This window comes from Glossina fuscipes, unplaced genomic scaffold (assembly GCF_014805625.2).
Source record: "Glossina fuscipes isolate IAEA_lab_2018 unplaced genomic scaffold, Yale_Gfus_2 3, whole genome shotgun sequence".
NCBI lineage: Eukaryota > Metazoa > Arthropoda > Insecta > Diptera > Glossinidae > Glossina > Glossina fuscipes.
This window is the reverse complement of record NW_023998417.1, coordinates 4,301,405-4,317,624: the sequence shown is the minus strand read 5'-3', so window position 1 is coordinate 4,317,624 and position 16,220 is coordinate 4,301,405. Positions and strand designations below refer to the sequence as shown.

Genomic DNA, 16,220 nt, shown 5'->3' with positions numbered 1-16,220 from the left:
CTGGAGGTTTGTACTGTTTAGAAATAATTGTATGTTGACGTCACCATTAGAGTCGTCATTAGGTAAACTTATAGCAGCTAATGATTTAATCGTTTTACCATACATAGTAAAAGTTATCACAACAACGAAATATTTGAAGATAAAATAAATATTTACACAGACCAACTCAGTCAATGATAACAATTCAATAACAATTACGAGAAATGAACAGTTCAAGCAAAAAAAAAAAAAAAAATCATCGCAGCAACAAGGGAAAGGCAAACGAATTCCCCTACAATGTGTAACAACACCACACACACAATAGGAAAAATGATTATTTTGACAACGGCTGGCAGCAGCATACGGTCATACAGTATACACAATCGGACCCTTAACAAAATTAATCACAGGAACACACGGTACAGCAATAAGGGTTCGAAAATCGTGTATTATCATCTATACGTAAACATAACATAACGGTAGAATACTTTCAAAGTAAACATTTATATGCGTGTGCGTGTGTGTGTGTGTGTGTGCATTAGTATTCTTGGGCTTACAAATGCATACAATCCTGTTAAGTATTTTTATTTTGTTTTTATTTTATTTTTATTTTTTTTTCTTTTTATTTCTCTGCGGCTGGTGGTTCGTTTTTTTTTTTTTTTTTTTTTTTTTTTTAATACACACAAATATACGCACGCATACATATTTAGCATTTTATTGTTGCATTTGCTGCTCATAATACAGTAGTAGTATAGAGAAGAAGATGATTTCTTTTGCTGGCGGTTTTTTTTTCATGCCTTTAGCGATTTTCATATGCATTGGTATGTGATTCTTTACAAGAACGGACCAGAAAAAAAAACAAAAAAAAAACAAAAAAAAAAATACAGAAAGCACAACCGACTGTAAAGCAAGTGTATTTCAGTGTTTGTGTCCATATGTATGTATGCTTATATGCATGGATATATGTAGATATGCATGCATGCATGCAAGCATGTATTGATTGTTTAGTTTCGTGTATTGTTTTATTGTTTATTACGTATTTATTGCTGGTAGAGATAGATACGTTTCAGTTTGCGTGCGTAAGCGTGTGTGAAACACAAGAATTGAAACACTTTGCTTTTCATAGCCCAAAAAGTCGCTGAAGGGATCAGGTTAAGTGAAACAACGCATTAATGGGTTTAAAAAGGGAGACGGAGTATTTTTTTATTTTTTTTATTTTTTTTATTTTTTTTTTTTTTTTTGCTTTCTCCCTTGTGTATGAGAATATTTTTCAAACATTTGAAAAATTGACAAAAAGAAAGAGGGACGAAATTTAATTATGCGAAACACAAGAGAATAATATGAAATGATCAAAAGAAAAAAAAAAAAAAAAAAAAAAATTTAAAGCAAAACTTGTGAATTTTTTTAAAATTTCACAAAATTTATTATATTTGTTGGGGGTTTTTTTTTGTTGAGGTGCCGCCCCCCCCCCCTGTCTGAACATATGGGTGTGCGGGATTGCGCACAATTAGAGAAGAAAAAAAAACATTGTGTGTAATTATTAATAATGCATTTTCTGCTTAAAGCCGACCACTTTATATATAGCTAATCAGATAAAATCTCATCATACTCGGAAGCTCATTAAAATGATGAATTTCATATGCCCTTCGTCCGGATGCTAATCACATCCCTCGTTAAGTAATATGGAAACTATTCACCAAAAATTGTTTACCATTTTTTATTGCTTTTATTTTCTGAACTATCATCTCTGATAGTTGACGACGCATTGTGGCCTTGAAATACAGATTAGGCAAAATTCTTATATGAAAACAAGAGCTTTTATAGTAAGTCGTTCCTCTTAACACATGTCGAACTGTTTTCGTCAGTAAAAGTTCGCAGCCTATGGAGAGCATGATAACTAGATGATTAAATAAAAGGAAGAACTTTCAGCACAAGGCGAGGAGGAATTGAAACAAGAAAAACTTTCGCGACTACATTTTTTTCTGATTTTATATATTCAATGAAATTCTCAGCTGAGAGAAGCCTTCTACAGCATTGAAAAATGTATTGTTTTTGTCTTAAAAAAATGAAGATAATTACAAGAAAACCGTTTACGTTATTAGGCCTCAACTGCCCTTTTATAGGAATCATTATTGATTCGATTCAATCTTGAAGCAGTGCTTGAAAGTGAAAATGTCTTGTTCCAAATAAAACATTGCCTGTAGAGTAAGCGCTTTAACTTCTTTCTTTAGGGAGTCACTAAATAGAATGCTAATTAATACCGAGTTAACCCCAAGAAATTAAAAAGAAAAAATTCGAAGAAATGATGCGACGTTTGGATTCATTTAAAAACTCGCTTGACGGAAATGCTTTGAATTGACCCTCGTTACATACTCGCTCGCGCACAGAAAGTAATGGAACTTGCCAACGACGAATTTTAATTAGCTATATAAACTAATTAATACTTTCAGACGTCGTATAGAATTTCATTTGGCTCTGCACGCCTGTCTACAAGTTTAAGTTAATGGAACTTCCGAAACAATGTCAGCAATACTTAGTTTCTGGCTTTGAAAACAAATTCAAAACAATTTTAAATAAATAAAGATCACTGGACTGTGTAGTGTAATATGAAAAGGGCGATGCTTCTTAAAAGTAAAAAATCCATATAGCTTTCTCTGAAAGCGCTACTGGCCGATAATTCATTCGCTATCTCTAAGACATATACACCACCTTTTAAAGTATTTATTATTATTATTATTATTATTAATTTCGCCAGAAAAATAAATTCTAAGACTAGAAAAGACTCTTAAAAGCACTAGCATCTAAGGCTATCGGCTTTTATTAAAAACTCTACCGCACTTGAGACTCGAACCCACGACCATTGACTTGCTAGACGAGATTCCTCGCCTTCAGCTACTCAGGCGGATCGGCCTTTTAAAGTACTTTAGCACCAATCATCCAATTTATGCCAGAATAATATAATATAAACTATTCGGAGCGAGATAATGGGTTTTTGAGACTAAGTAATCAATCCCAAAATTCAGAAAGTCTGAGCACATAGCTTCAAAAGCTTTCAGAATCTTTAATTATCCATTTGATAAGGACAATCATAAAGCTTGAGGATTCAAAATTGGAAAAATTTCCAATTTACAAGAGCAAGGTGTCTACGAATTCACTCATTCTCATGGTCTCTGACAGCAGCTTTAAAAGATTGTTTCGTCTGTATGGTACTACACGTGTAGTACCATGACGGTTGAAAAGAAATGAGGAAAAAAGATACGTCTTGACATTTGGGAATATTACGCAACGAATGGTGATCCCTTCCCAAGTTAGGACCCAATACCAAAACTATTGAAGGCCCTCAACGTATAAATTGTGTAAATTTGATAAGATTTACAAAAAAAAAAAAGCAAAGACTTCAGAAAGTTTGCAAGCATAGAAAGAAAACCACGCTCGCAGCCCGTGCCTACTTTGCAGGCAAGAAAACATAGACGATCGCGATTACGCCGAGCGAGCACTCAATGCGTTCTTAAATTGTAAATAAATCACGAAATCATTAATGCATGCAACGCCACATTTTTTTGCCTTTTTTTCTACGAATTTATATGATATACTGTAAGTGATAAGATAACAAAAAAAAACAAAAAAAAAAAAAAAAGAACAGGTAACATGACAATAATATAATTAAAACGATAGAGAAGAGTGCAACGGAACACCAAGTAAATAAATGACAACAATATCGTTGTACATGACAATATTTTCATATTTTTGTATCGGTATTGTAATGAAAAATTTTTGAACACAAGCAGAGATTTGTGCACATATGTTATTGTCATGGTGGTGGCGTTTGAAAAAAACAAAATATGAAAATAAATATAAATAAATAAACATAAGAGCAAAAGACTCCTTTTCTTTTTTTTTTTTTTATAAACATGTTCCTTAAAATCTATAACAAAGTGAGAGTTTTAAAGTTTTTTGTCTTCAGTTGGGTTTTTTTGTTTTTCATTTTTTTTTAAATCTTACAAGAGGGCTGCAAACGCACATCATACATATGCACACATATGCATATTGCATGCATATAAACTAAAATGAAACACACACTGAGAAATGAGTATACAACATATCAAGAAGCAGAGCAGACACTTTACCACATCTGTTGTTGTTTGTTTTTTTTTTGTCTTTTTTTTTTTTTTTTTTTTTTTTTTAGTTTTTTATAGTTTTAATATGAATTATAGTAAAAAGAAAAAAGACAAAAAAAATTAAAATATGAGTTTGGCCGAATTTTCAAAACCTATAAAGTGATTTGAGAACAAAAAAAAAAAAGAAAAAAAATGCTCAAATGAGAAAAGGCAGAGAGAACGCATAATATATACAAGAAGTACATAGTTAACTGCTTAGATCTGCTATAAGATAAGGGAAATTTTATGGTTTAATTAAAGTTTCTTGCTGATCGTGTCGTGGAGCTAAGCTGAGGGAATAGCAAAGTACAGCATGATGATATATCCGAACTACCTTCTATCACGATCTTTCGACAAGACGATGTCATTTTAAATCTCGCACAATTTTCAATGTGTGAACACATACAACTGTCATCGCCGTGACATTCGGCAAGTAAAATGCTATAAGATTCGAAGATACACTCATCATACATACATTTGCCGGGTTGGTGGTGTTGCATGATATGCATGAAAATATTTTTTCAACGCAAATTGTTCTCTCAGTGATGAGACAATCATTTCCATCTGTCTAAGGAAAACAGTCGCATCTGGAGCTTATCAAATGGAAGCAAAATATCTGAACAACATCTCCAACTATGAGATATGACAACTGGATGCAATTTTCGAACTGATAGTACTAAAGGGATCGCACTACCTTGCAAACACTATGACTGACTGTTCCGGCGAATGGTTTGCTGGTGCCACCAGGTATACAGACTACGTATTCGACTGTGTGCAAAATTTCAAATAGCTTCTCTGATGTTAAAAAACAAGAGCATCAAAAATGCCAACATTTTGTCTCAATTGCAAATTTCGGCTGGCGGGAACAACCTAAACCCAGACAAGATTTTTCAATGAGCTGGTTCTGATTTGGAAACAGACTTAGGCACGTTGGCAATGTCCCCAGAGTAGAAAATACAAAATAAATAATGATTTTCCTTGAGATTTTTGCTATGTAGATTTCATTCGAGAATTTACAAGGAAACACTTCTATTAAAACTGAAAATTGGGCATAGTGGGTGGTCAAGCTGATGCTGAAGCTGATGACACGAAAAAAAAAACGAAAGAAAACTAACAATGCGAACATGTACGAAATGATGTATTGAATAATGTGCTCAGCCCATTGGACTTAAATTTACTATGCCACAGACATGATACTCAATTGTTCAAATGACAGCTTCCTGATCAGCAATCGTCAAGATTATGGCTGTTATCACTTGGACATTAACATGTTGAAGAACCCAACCGACACGATCCTGTTTTTAACCAATCGAATCTATTATTAATAAAAAAAAAAAAAGAAAAAAAATCAAAAAGATGAAAAATTGTCTTGTTTTGATATCTGCCCACATATACGAACTCCTCGTCATATCTACAATCGTTGGAAATGGAGTGATGGTGTTAGCGTACTGCAATTCGTTGATAGAGGTCATCCAAATTTTCAATGTTTATAGAAAAACATTGACAGACTATCTACTAGGGATCCATTCACTTTGTATATATGGTTCATATAGTCTGTTTACAACGTCATGTATAAGGACAAGATCATAGGCAGACGAACAACTAACACTCACTCATACATTATACACACAAACATTGATACGTTTTGTAAACTAAGAAACATAAACATTGAAGGAAAAGCACAAGAAAAAAAAAAAAGAAAAGGAAAAAAAAAAAAACCTTTTTTAACAAAAAAAAAAAAAAAAAAAAAAAAAAGTACAAATCTGTATCGACAGATTAGTTAGCAAGTGTAAGTGTGCGTACAGAAAGTTAGTTGCAATTGTGTGCATGGTTTTCATGGTTAAATACAGCAACGAGTTGATAGTCTTTGTCTTATGATGTCTTATATACTTTACTCTACTCTACTCTACTCTACCACTCATAACAGCAACGATAATGCTTGGGTTCCTCGATATATTTGTATGTCTTCTACTATAAACCCTTGTCTTTAACTAAACAGACGTTTAAAACACAATGTTTTCCATATTTTTTTTTTTTTTTTTTTTTTTTTTTTTTTTTTTTGTTCATTTTAAACGCATGTACGTTTTTTTTTTGTTTTTTTTGTTTTTTTTTATTTTTTTTTTTTTTGTGTGTTTTTAAAAAAGGTTTACATTAATTTTTGACTCTCCATATTTGCATTAACGTTTCAAAGATTTAAAACCGAATTATTCATGCGGCTGGGCTGTGATCTACCGCGAAGCTAAAAGGACTATATATGTTACAGTTTTTGTTTTAAAAAAAAAAATGACTGACTTAACTAACCCTATAATTCAGTGCAGTGACGACATACGTTATATATGATCTAAGTTTGTTGCAGTGTCTGCGACGTATCTATGTTTTGCTTATCAAAGAATCTCAAATTTTATGTCTATCAACAATTCTTTTCAGATTTACTTCTATACTGAAGTAAGGAATATAAATTATATAAAATTGAATTTCTTCTGACATTTTTCAAATTTTTAATTGCAATTTTACACCGTGTATGCCGTGTAATATGATTTTTCTCCTAAAATAATTGATCCCTGTATACAAATACGTATAAGAAGAAGAAGAAACTTGATCTCAAATTTGTGTTTATCATTTTCGTGAGGTTAAATTCAAAAATGAGTCTAATCGGTCCGTAAGTCCATCTAGCAATTAGCAAGAAAAGTTGAAAAAGTTTTACAAAAAAATGTATGCGTGATATCGCGATATCGTGTGCAAAAGAATAATAAAAAAAAAAAAAAAAAAAATGCTTGTTTTTTTGTTCTCAATATATGTTAGATTAGACACATTAACCGAATCAATCAAATTAGATCAAGTCATGGGTTCATGAAGTTATTTATGTTGCTAAAGTAAAACTATAAATATTTCTTTGAGCGTTCGATCAAAGGTTAACTAAGTGAATGAAGGAGCACTTTGCACTTTATAGCGAAAAAACGAATTGGAGTTTATATCCAAGTCTCATGAGTCTTCTGCCACAAACAATTTAAACGCGTGTATCTTGATGTCCCAAGAGAAGAGAGAAACCGCAAAAGCTAGGACGATCTAAGTTGCGGCATAGTTAAGAATGACAATCGGCCAACTTCTCCGTTCTGAGTGAGATCTTCGCTAGGATCAGAGTTGATTGTTTGCTAATACCTGAATGAAGCAACCAAGCGCGTTGCTTTTGCATGGAATTTGGTTCCATTATTATACCTATCGCTGATAGGCTTTAACAATTTGTATTATATATACTTTTGCTCATGCGCGTAAACAACTCGCACGCTAAAGCTATTCAGTTAAACCAAAGTAACTTGACTGCGGAACTAGTACCAGAGACTTTTCATATCTGATATCACGATTGCCAGGAGTCCCCGAAGTAATGTTATGCTTCAATCTGGCAAATCGAGACGGCGGTGATTCAGCTCAATATGAAATTGTTCTGAAACCCTTGATTCATGGCAAAGCGATGATTTTGGCTGATCATCGTTTAACTATATAAATATATTTTTCTCTGACTCACTTATAGCGAACGTTGAGCAATATACTCCAATATTATGTGCCATCGGTTACAATCGCGATAAGCGTACATGGTCAAAATTCATATAAAGCCTGCTACAGTCTCCACTTTACGATCTCATAAGGCAATATTTACAAATATATGACGACGAGTTTGACAACATTTGGAGATGTCAACTGACGTTTCCAGGTAAAAATACCATTAAGTCTTGACAATTTTCGTATGACGACTTTCGTGTGACAATTTATTACGAAAGGGATTATTAAGAGAAAAGCAGAGTGCATCGATAAAAATGCTTGCACTCTTGGGCATGAAATCCCCTCTTTTACCAATGCGAAACGATGGTATAACAAGTATTATCGTGACCAACACTCGCTTGCCGGCAAAGGCTGTGAAGGTCAATTTTGGATGTGTTGTTATATTAGAAAGTATAGGCGGTGCGCCAAAATTATCAATGTACGATGAACATCTCATACACTGTGAAAGTAAGATAACCTTAGGCAATAGTTTCACAAACATATGTAAAATTTGACATAATCATGTCGCGTTGTTTCTGTTTGGATCCTACTACATAACGCTCATGCATCGCATGCAAAGAATTGTTAACGAAATATACTCACGTTGCTTGAGATGGAAACAAACGACGCATAATCGATCTCTGCATATAAGTTGAAAAGTAGGCAGTAGTAGTTGACTGTATGGGCGTTAGAAGGTCCCGAGACTAATCAAATGGCGACAGTGAGCAGTGGTCTTCGCAGGAACGTAAGACCACCCACTCTGAATCGTTTGCAAAAATCTTTGGTGAAATAAGGCAGACACAGACAGATACCATCCGATCATCCCTCACATATAATAAAACAAAATATCTGAACGTGACAGATACACTCGAGCATAGATAATACCTAAGAGATGCATTCGCTAAAAATATGATTTGCGACGAATATCGTATCTTGCCAACGAATATCGTAAAAATGATAGCGAATTTTCGCTTTCCTACACTTCAATATAAAATATATTTAAATATGTATTTTTTCTAAAATGCCTTTGTACCGCTATCGTCAGCAGTTTTCACTTCTCATTTGCTTGATCGTCTGTTTTATTATGAATTTATCAAATGTGTTTTTGGTCTGTAGCAGCTTAGTGATATAATTCCTTGTAATGAGTTATTGGTGACAGCCATCATTACGAAAAGGAAAAAACGAAAAAAGGCAAAATAGAAAGACAAGTAAGTAAAGCTACCAACTAGAAAATCTTCTTTAAATTATTTGTTTCACTTGCAAGTCTTGCGTGCGCCTGATAAGAAAAAGAAATTTTGAATTTCCTATACGGTATATATTATCTATCTCTTTTCTTCTTTATTTCATTATATTTTCTTTACTAACACTTATGTGCGTATGTGTGACGAGTAAATAACAATTAAGCCAAGAAAATTATTATCATGCTTTAGATTTCTGTATACCTGTTCACCCCACAGTTTATTGATTACTTCGTCGTTATAACTAAAACTAGTTTCTTCCTCTATGCGCTCCTTTAAAAAATCTAACTAAAGATGAACTTGGGATGATAATAAGCTTTTAAACTTTTATTTGATGCTCATAATTAATTATTAGGTGTTTGTGAAAATTCTTGTCCGTTATTTTAAGCAATGATAAACCACATATTCGCTTGGATTGCGGTTATGTTTCTTTGACATTTCCTCCTATTATTTAACCAACAGTTGTCTGCATGCCTAGCAAGGTTTTTTTTTCAAGTAATTTTTTTGTACGGAATAGAAGCGGAAAAAACTACGCACATGTTATGTTATATGAGTTTGCAAGCGAGTGACTGAGTATTGAAAGTAAAAATAAAAAAAATTTCAAAACAAAATTCTATAAATCATTTTTCAGTTCTTGGAAAAGTTGAAAGAATGGGTTAGGATTAGTCTTTCCCGAAATAATGACTTCAATCGAAACGAAGAACTTCGCCGATCAAGCAGTTTGCTCGAACTGTCATCTACCTATTATCACTGAAGAAATTACCAAGAGATTACATGTTAACAACTTGGGCGCATTTAAGCCAGATAATCAGTCCCGGCATATTGACAGCCGCACTACTCATCGTCTGTCAAGCGTATAAAGAAATGTTTCTAAATCAAATCCTAGATGCGAATGAAGAATGGATTCTAATGGGAAAGAAAGCAACTGAAAAAGTAGGTCAATGAAAGGATAATCGCTCGCTCGCTTGGCCATGAATGCGAAAGAAAGCGTCTTTGTATGTCAACAGATAGTTCCTAAAATGGGGAGGCGTCACAATAGGAAAGCTAGCATTTGTTTCATTTAATGGACCCGTCAAAATTTGCAAGATCTGCTTAATCTTCAATAGTTAAAGGTCGAAAGTTTTTCTTGCTTTTTCAGATACTGATCTGTTCCGTTTCTTATAAACATAATGCCAATAGAAAAAAAAAACTGGACTCGACGCGAGAATCTTCCGAAGTCTTCCGAACTTATTTAAAGAGCTACCACGCCTGACATTTATAAAGGAAACGATTTAAAGCGGCTGCAAAACTTTAGAAGACAGTTCTAGAAAATTTATTACTGATGCACAATGCAAGAGTTTTGATGAAAGCTTGGTGGTCGCTTTCTAGATCCGACCAACCTTTTGCGAACATCCCACATTTCATAACTCAATGAAGAGATTCGTGTGATTGAAAATCATAACAATTCTACTTTAGTGGTCTTTAGCTGTTGGTTCTGTAATTTGTTTTTTTTCTTTTATTTATTTATTTTTTTTGTTTCTTTTCTATTTCTTTTGTAATCGTTAAGTCGTATCTTTTAAGATTTACAATAAACAGTAGCGTTTCTATTTTAATGATTCTACATAGTTTACGGTCATTTCGTAGAATTTCCATTCCTAAGTAATTTACGGAGAATTATTTAACCTGCGTTGTAAAAAAAGAAAAAAAAACAAAAAAAAAAAACAAAAAAAAAACATATATATATAGAGTCAAGGTATGGAAAATAATCCATGATTTTCTTCACATATAATAAGCCCAATAATAGTTTATTATATTCCTTCCATTCTAAGAGTTCAACCAAGAGCAGTTTCAATTGCAAATTATCTCCATACAATATGTTTTAATTTCATCTGATTTAATAATAACTCAATGGAAAGATTTCTCCTATAGCACAGTAGTAAATCTTCAAATGGAATAAATCGAAAAAAAGACGTCCAAGGCCATGAGAATTATTTGAAACTATCATATAAAAGCTATACTGACCAGAAATGATTAAATGTCTTGCTATAAGATGTCTCTACAAACTCCCTTTCTCTTCTCTGAACTCTTCTCGCTTACATAAATTTGAAAAACAACTTACTCTAAAACTATATAATTGACTAACAAACCCAACTGAAATAATGATACTTTCATCTAAAATCTATGCAGACAAGATGCCATCTATGATAATATGTATACTAGGATCCATTGGAGGGCATAAGTGCTGCCTCGAATGCTTTCAATAATTAACTCAAAATTCCAGTTGAATATCTTAAATACTATTGGCGATCTAGCTCAAGCTTTGACGAGCAAGTAAATGAATGAAAGTCGAATATTGATTTGCTGATCAAGTCGATGTCTTTAAGCATCAAACCTTATTCGAAATAAACAATCTCTTAAATGAAAATCAGTAGTCATTACTGAATGAATGGCATAGGAAACAATTCGTTGTCACACAAAAATATTATTGACGCCGTGGATGAATCTTTTGTGCTCACCAGCTTTATCTTAATGAAAAGTCGAAAAAGTGAAAAATTACGTTTTAATTCTTCTATAATATTAAGGGACGCGGCCGATTTTTACCATATTTATTTAGGAACTACAGAAGCATCTAGCGAATTTTTTTATTGCTGTATTTATTGCAACTTGTGAGTGATAAACAACAATCCATCCTTTTATACCTTGCCATCAAAGGATTAAAGGATCTTTCTCAGCCAATACCTTTGCAATCAGCAGAAGGAAAGTTCAGCATCGGCATTTGGAATCAGTACCAACTTCTGAATCTGTGTCCGTCTTTAGAAGCGTCCCTCTGTCCCTCTATTTAAAGTCTATGGTATTCCTCTGGAAGACATCGTGCTCCAATTTACCAAAAAAATTATTAAAAATTCTTGCCCATAGCTTGGTAACAAAAGCGAACTACATCGGTCACCCAAGACGCCCGTAGGTTAGCATAAAGCAAGAATGTCTGTGCTTCGTAAAGCAAATTGTTGATTAAATAACGCCCTGCTCATATTTGCTCGTCACCTCCAGATATTCCCACAATATTAATATGTTCTACAGTAAGCATTGAAACCATGAAAAATATTATTCGACCCAGAACTTTAGCTATTCGGTAATACGGATGATGTTATAATTCTCGTACAAAGATGGACATCGACCATGCTCGACCAACACTATAGGTTGTTGAAATTTAATTTTTTTCTTCTCTTTACTCTTTTTAAGACGATAAAGGCCATGGGTGTAAAAGATTCGATCGCAGACAGATGTTGTTTTCTTTAATGTTAAAAGGATTACGCAACTTAAGGAAGGGACATCACTGCATATTTCCAAAAATTGCAAACCAGTGGACAATAAAACACCTTTCTGTAATCCCTTTCAAGACTTCTAAAAGCTTTTTCCTAAAGCATGATTTTTGAAAACCGCCCATGCAACATCTCCTACATTTTTCATTCCTTTCATTCCAGTTTTTCACTACATCGTTAAAATAACATTCTCCAGTACAGTACGTAGGGGATTTTTGATCAATTAATTTAGATATTTTTTAAGGAATATTCTCATCTGTGCAGCCGCTTCTGGAGTTCCTTAAGTGAGAAGAAGTAGTAAGTAGTGAGAAGTAGTTGGATATTGTCTCCCCCAACTGTAACGAGTACAAATTTGGGGCATTGATGTAACGAAACTGTCCCTATTTCATCTGTGGTAGTGAATCGCTTTAATACAGTACAAACAATGCCGACTAATTTTTTATACCCTGCACTACTAATAAAACAAGTTTGTACGGATGTATGCAACATCCAGGATGACTCGAGAGAGACCCACCTATTATCATACCAATCGATTTGGGATCACTTTCTTAACCGCTCTCAGCTTGTCTATTCGCTTGTCCGTCTGTCTTCTTGTTTTCTTGTCTTCAACCTACAGGTAACAATTTTTGAGCTATTTTGGTAAAATTCGTTACACTGACGTTTTGCACCCCACCAACGAAAATGGCTCGAATTGGCCCATTTTCTCAATCACTTCCCATATAATGCCTTTTTTAAGAAGCCTCCTTACGGATAATTATAAAATGGTGTAGGTTATTTAATGGTGGGACTTTCCCCACTATAGTGTTTCTAATTATTTTTTTCTAAATTGGAGGTTTTAGATACATGTGGACAGCGCGTGCTGGCAGCTTGACGGTACAACTTGCCACACAACTTCTAAAGCAACAGCGTTTATTGAACTGGAATGACAAAACCGCTACAAATTCATTGCAATTAATATTTCAGTCGATTTAATAGACTAAATAACCTACAAGAGCAATGTAAGGATTTAAAATTTTTCCTACAACGCATATAATATATATTTCATGGTATTTTTTTTTTTTGCGTTTCTACAATTTCTTATATGGTAGTAGTTGATGTAGGGGGGATATATGCACATACCTGCGTCATATGTTGCGCTGACTCAAACACACCGCTGAGCGATTGTACTATTAATTGCGTTACTTCCAGTGTTGGTGTTACGCGCTGCAGGGTCTATTTTATGGAGGTAATATTAATGTTGTTGTTATAGTTTTTTTTTTTTTTTTTCACGCTTTATAAAAATAAATGTATTGAAAACGAAAACATAAAATTTAACCGAATTTTTAAAAACACTGCACTTTGAATTGCTGAATGAAAAAGATTTCATGCGTGGTTGTAAACTTTTTCATTTATTTCTTGTATATTTATTTCTTTTTAAATTTCGGTTTAATTTTATGTTTTTGTTTTTATTTCTTTTTTTTTATTTTTCAATAATTCCAATTCGCAGTCAAGCTGTTGTGCTTTACTTATTTGATTTGAAAACGTTTTTAATAAGAGATGTTATTAATTTTTTATTTATTTATTTATGTTGTTTTTGTTTTTGCAATTTCTTAACTTAACCGCATAAAAAAGAGTGGGCAGACTTACAAAAAAAAAAAAAAAAAAAAGAATTATTATTAGATTAGAAGCCACGAAGAACAAATGTTTGCTTTAGATTTAATAATTTGAAGGCATTGATTTTATTATATATTTTTTGTTTTGATTTAACGAAAATATTTGAAAATCTTATTCTTTTATTTTTCTAATATCAATTTAACGCATTATTTATCTATTTTTATTGAAATATATATTCTTTCATTTGCTTTATTATAAACGCGCCACTGCATTCACTTTCTGTTCTGTTCATTTAATTTCTTCTTTCACGCCAAAAAACAGAAACGATAATAAGATCAATCTTTTTTTATTTTTTTTTTATTTTTCTTTTTTCGATCAAAATATCTTCACCTTCTTCTTTTTTTTTATTTTATAGATTTTGATTTATACCGCAGAACAATTCTTCGACCGATTATACTCAAATTATTTGCTATAAACCGTTTTAATTTTAGCGACTATTAAAAAACATACGTTTCACTTCACGAGAGTTTCATTGTCAACTGATTTACTCATTCTCTCACAAAATTCAAGTGAACCTGAAAAGAGAAGAATTTTTTTTGATATTTCTAATTAATGCTATCATATGCAAGAAAAGAGAAGAGCAAAAAAAAAAAAACGAAGAACATTAACACGAGAGATAATACCACAAATCTGTTATTATTATGTGCGATATCGAAGAGAGTGTGTATACAAATGCATATTCTCATAAAATATACAAATCATTTTCTTTCGTTTATCACCATACGCTTAAATATTTAATCGGGAAATATTCTAAATAGTGATGCTTTAGTATGTGTAGGGATGATTAATTTCAATTTCCATTGAAATTGGTTTAATATCGTTTACTAGCTTACGATATGCTATCAACATGCCTTGATGAGGTGATATCCTATATACGTATACACTAAATACACACACTATATAATTATGTATTATGTTATATAAATTTGTTATGTTATGCGTTTATTAGGTTGAACAGTCTTCTTTTCTGTCTTAAATGTTAATAAATCGCATCTGAACGGATCGTTGATTTATTTTCTGTGAATATCATGAGATTTTTGTTAAAGAAACATTAACAGTCATTTAAGTATTGACCGGTCATTCTGTCACGAAGGTTTTGTTTTTCCTGTACGCCCCCATTATAAATAGTTTTGTTCTGATTATCATCTACCCCTACTGCTAATGCTACCACGCTACTGACGAATCAGAGAGAGATTACCTAATAATCATTAGATTTTTTAAAAAAATTTCCTGAATTTTTATTAAATTTTATTGTGATTATATTGGGAAATCAAAAAAATTATGTCGTTTACATAAAATTTTATCATATCACTGAGATTTATCAAAGTATTCTCGATTTGGTCTCGAAGGCTTATCGAGAAATCTTGAAATTAATATCATCTCTTAGAGAATATACCACCTGAGGACATTTATCCGAGAATCGATAAATTGATAGTTATTTTACAAAAATATATTTTTTACATTTATCGAATTCTGTTATTATTCGTTAAAAATAAGGAGAACTGTAAGCGTCTTTTGGCAAACACGCTGAATTAAATAAATGATGTTCATTCTGCAATCGTCGCGAATTGTTGCTATTTATCATAGAATGCTTGAAAATTCATGCAACAATTTCTCTAATTTTTCTCTTAAAATATTCAATTCTCTTTGTCTCTCTCTCTTTCTCTCTCTCTCTCTAGCCTGCTTTACAATTTAATTTTAATTGTATTTGCGATTGTTTTGAATATGTATACATATATATATATATATACATATATACATATATATATTTTATGTTGTCTGATCAGTCTTTTACACTGATAATACTACTATGAAGAAAAGTAAGAGTTAAACAATTTGCCACTGAAAAAATTGAACTGACATATAATTCTTATCTACATTTTTTCCTTTTTTTTTTTGTCTTTTTTTTTGTCGTCAATAAAACGAACATCATTAAATAAGATAATCTGAACGATGAACGGCTTCTCATAGTTGCCAACAAAAATTACTAATTATTGCCATTATTTTTGGATTTTTTATATATTTTTTTGCTATTATGAGCCATAACTCACTTGGATACGAACAGTTGAAAAATAATTTGCAAATTTTACCATAATTAAAATTGTGTTTGTTAATTGTAAACAATTTAAAAATCACCCTTCCCTAAACACGAACTCAGCTATTCCATTAATCTACTGATGTAACAATACCTTCACAGATCTTGAAGTTCAGCTTTTTATTAAGAACTTTCGCTGTTCTATAATAACGAAATTAAGTTTTCTCCTGAATGGAAATACAAGAAGTTGTTGCTGACTTGAAAATAAACAACTTTTTAGAACCTCACGATAGGTAGGTACCCCAAAAGGTAGCCTATGCAT

At 32.4% G+C, this 16,220-nt stretch overlaps 1 protein-coding gene across 1 annotated transcript in view; it reads right to left on the bottom strand.

The window, feature by feature from the left end:
- LOC119634609 (ETS-like protein pointed) overlaps positions 1-13,515 on the bottom strand; it is a 179,915-nt gene extending 166,400 nt beyond the window's left edge. The window contains exon 1 of the mRNA XM_038028859.1: positions 13,330-13,515. The gene's annotated coding sequence lies outside the window, so the exon portion shown is untranslated. The remainder of the gene's footprint in view (positions 1-13,329) is intronic.
- Positions 13,516-16,220: the final 2,705 nt, after the last annotated feature.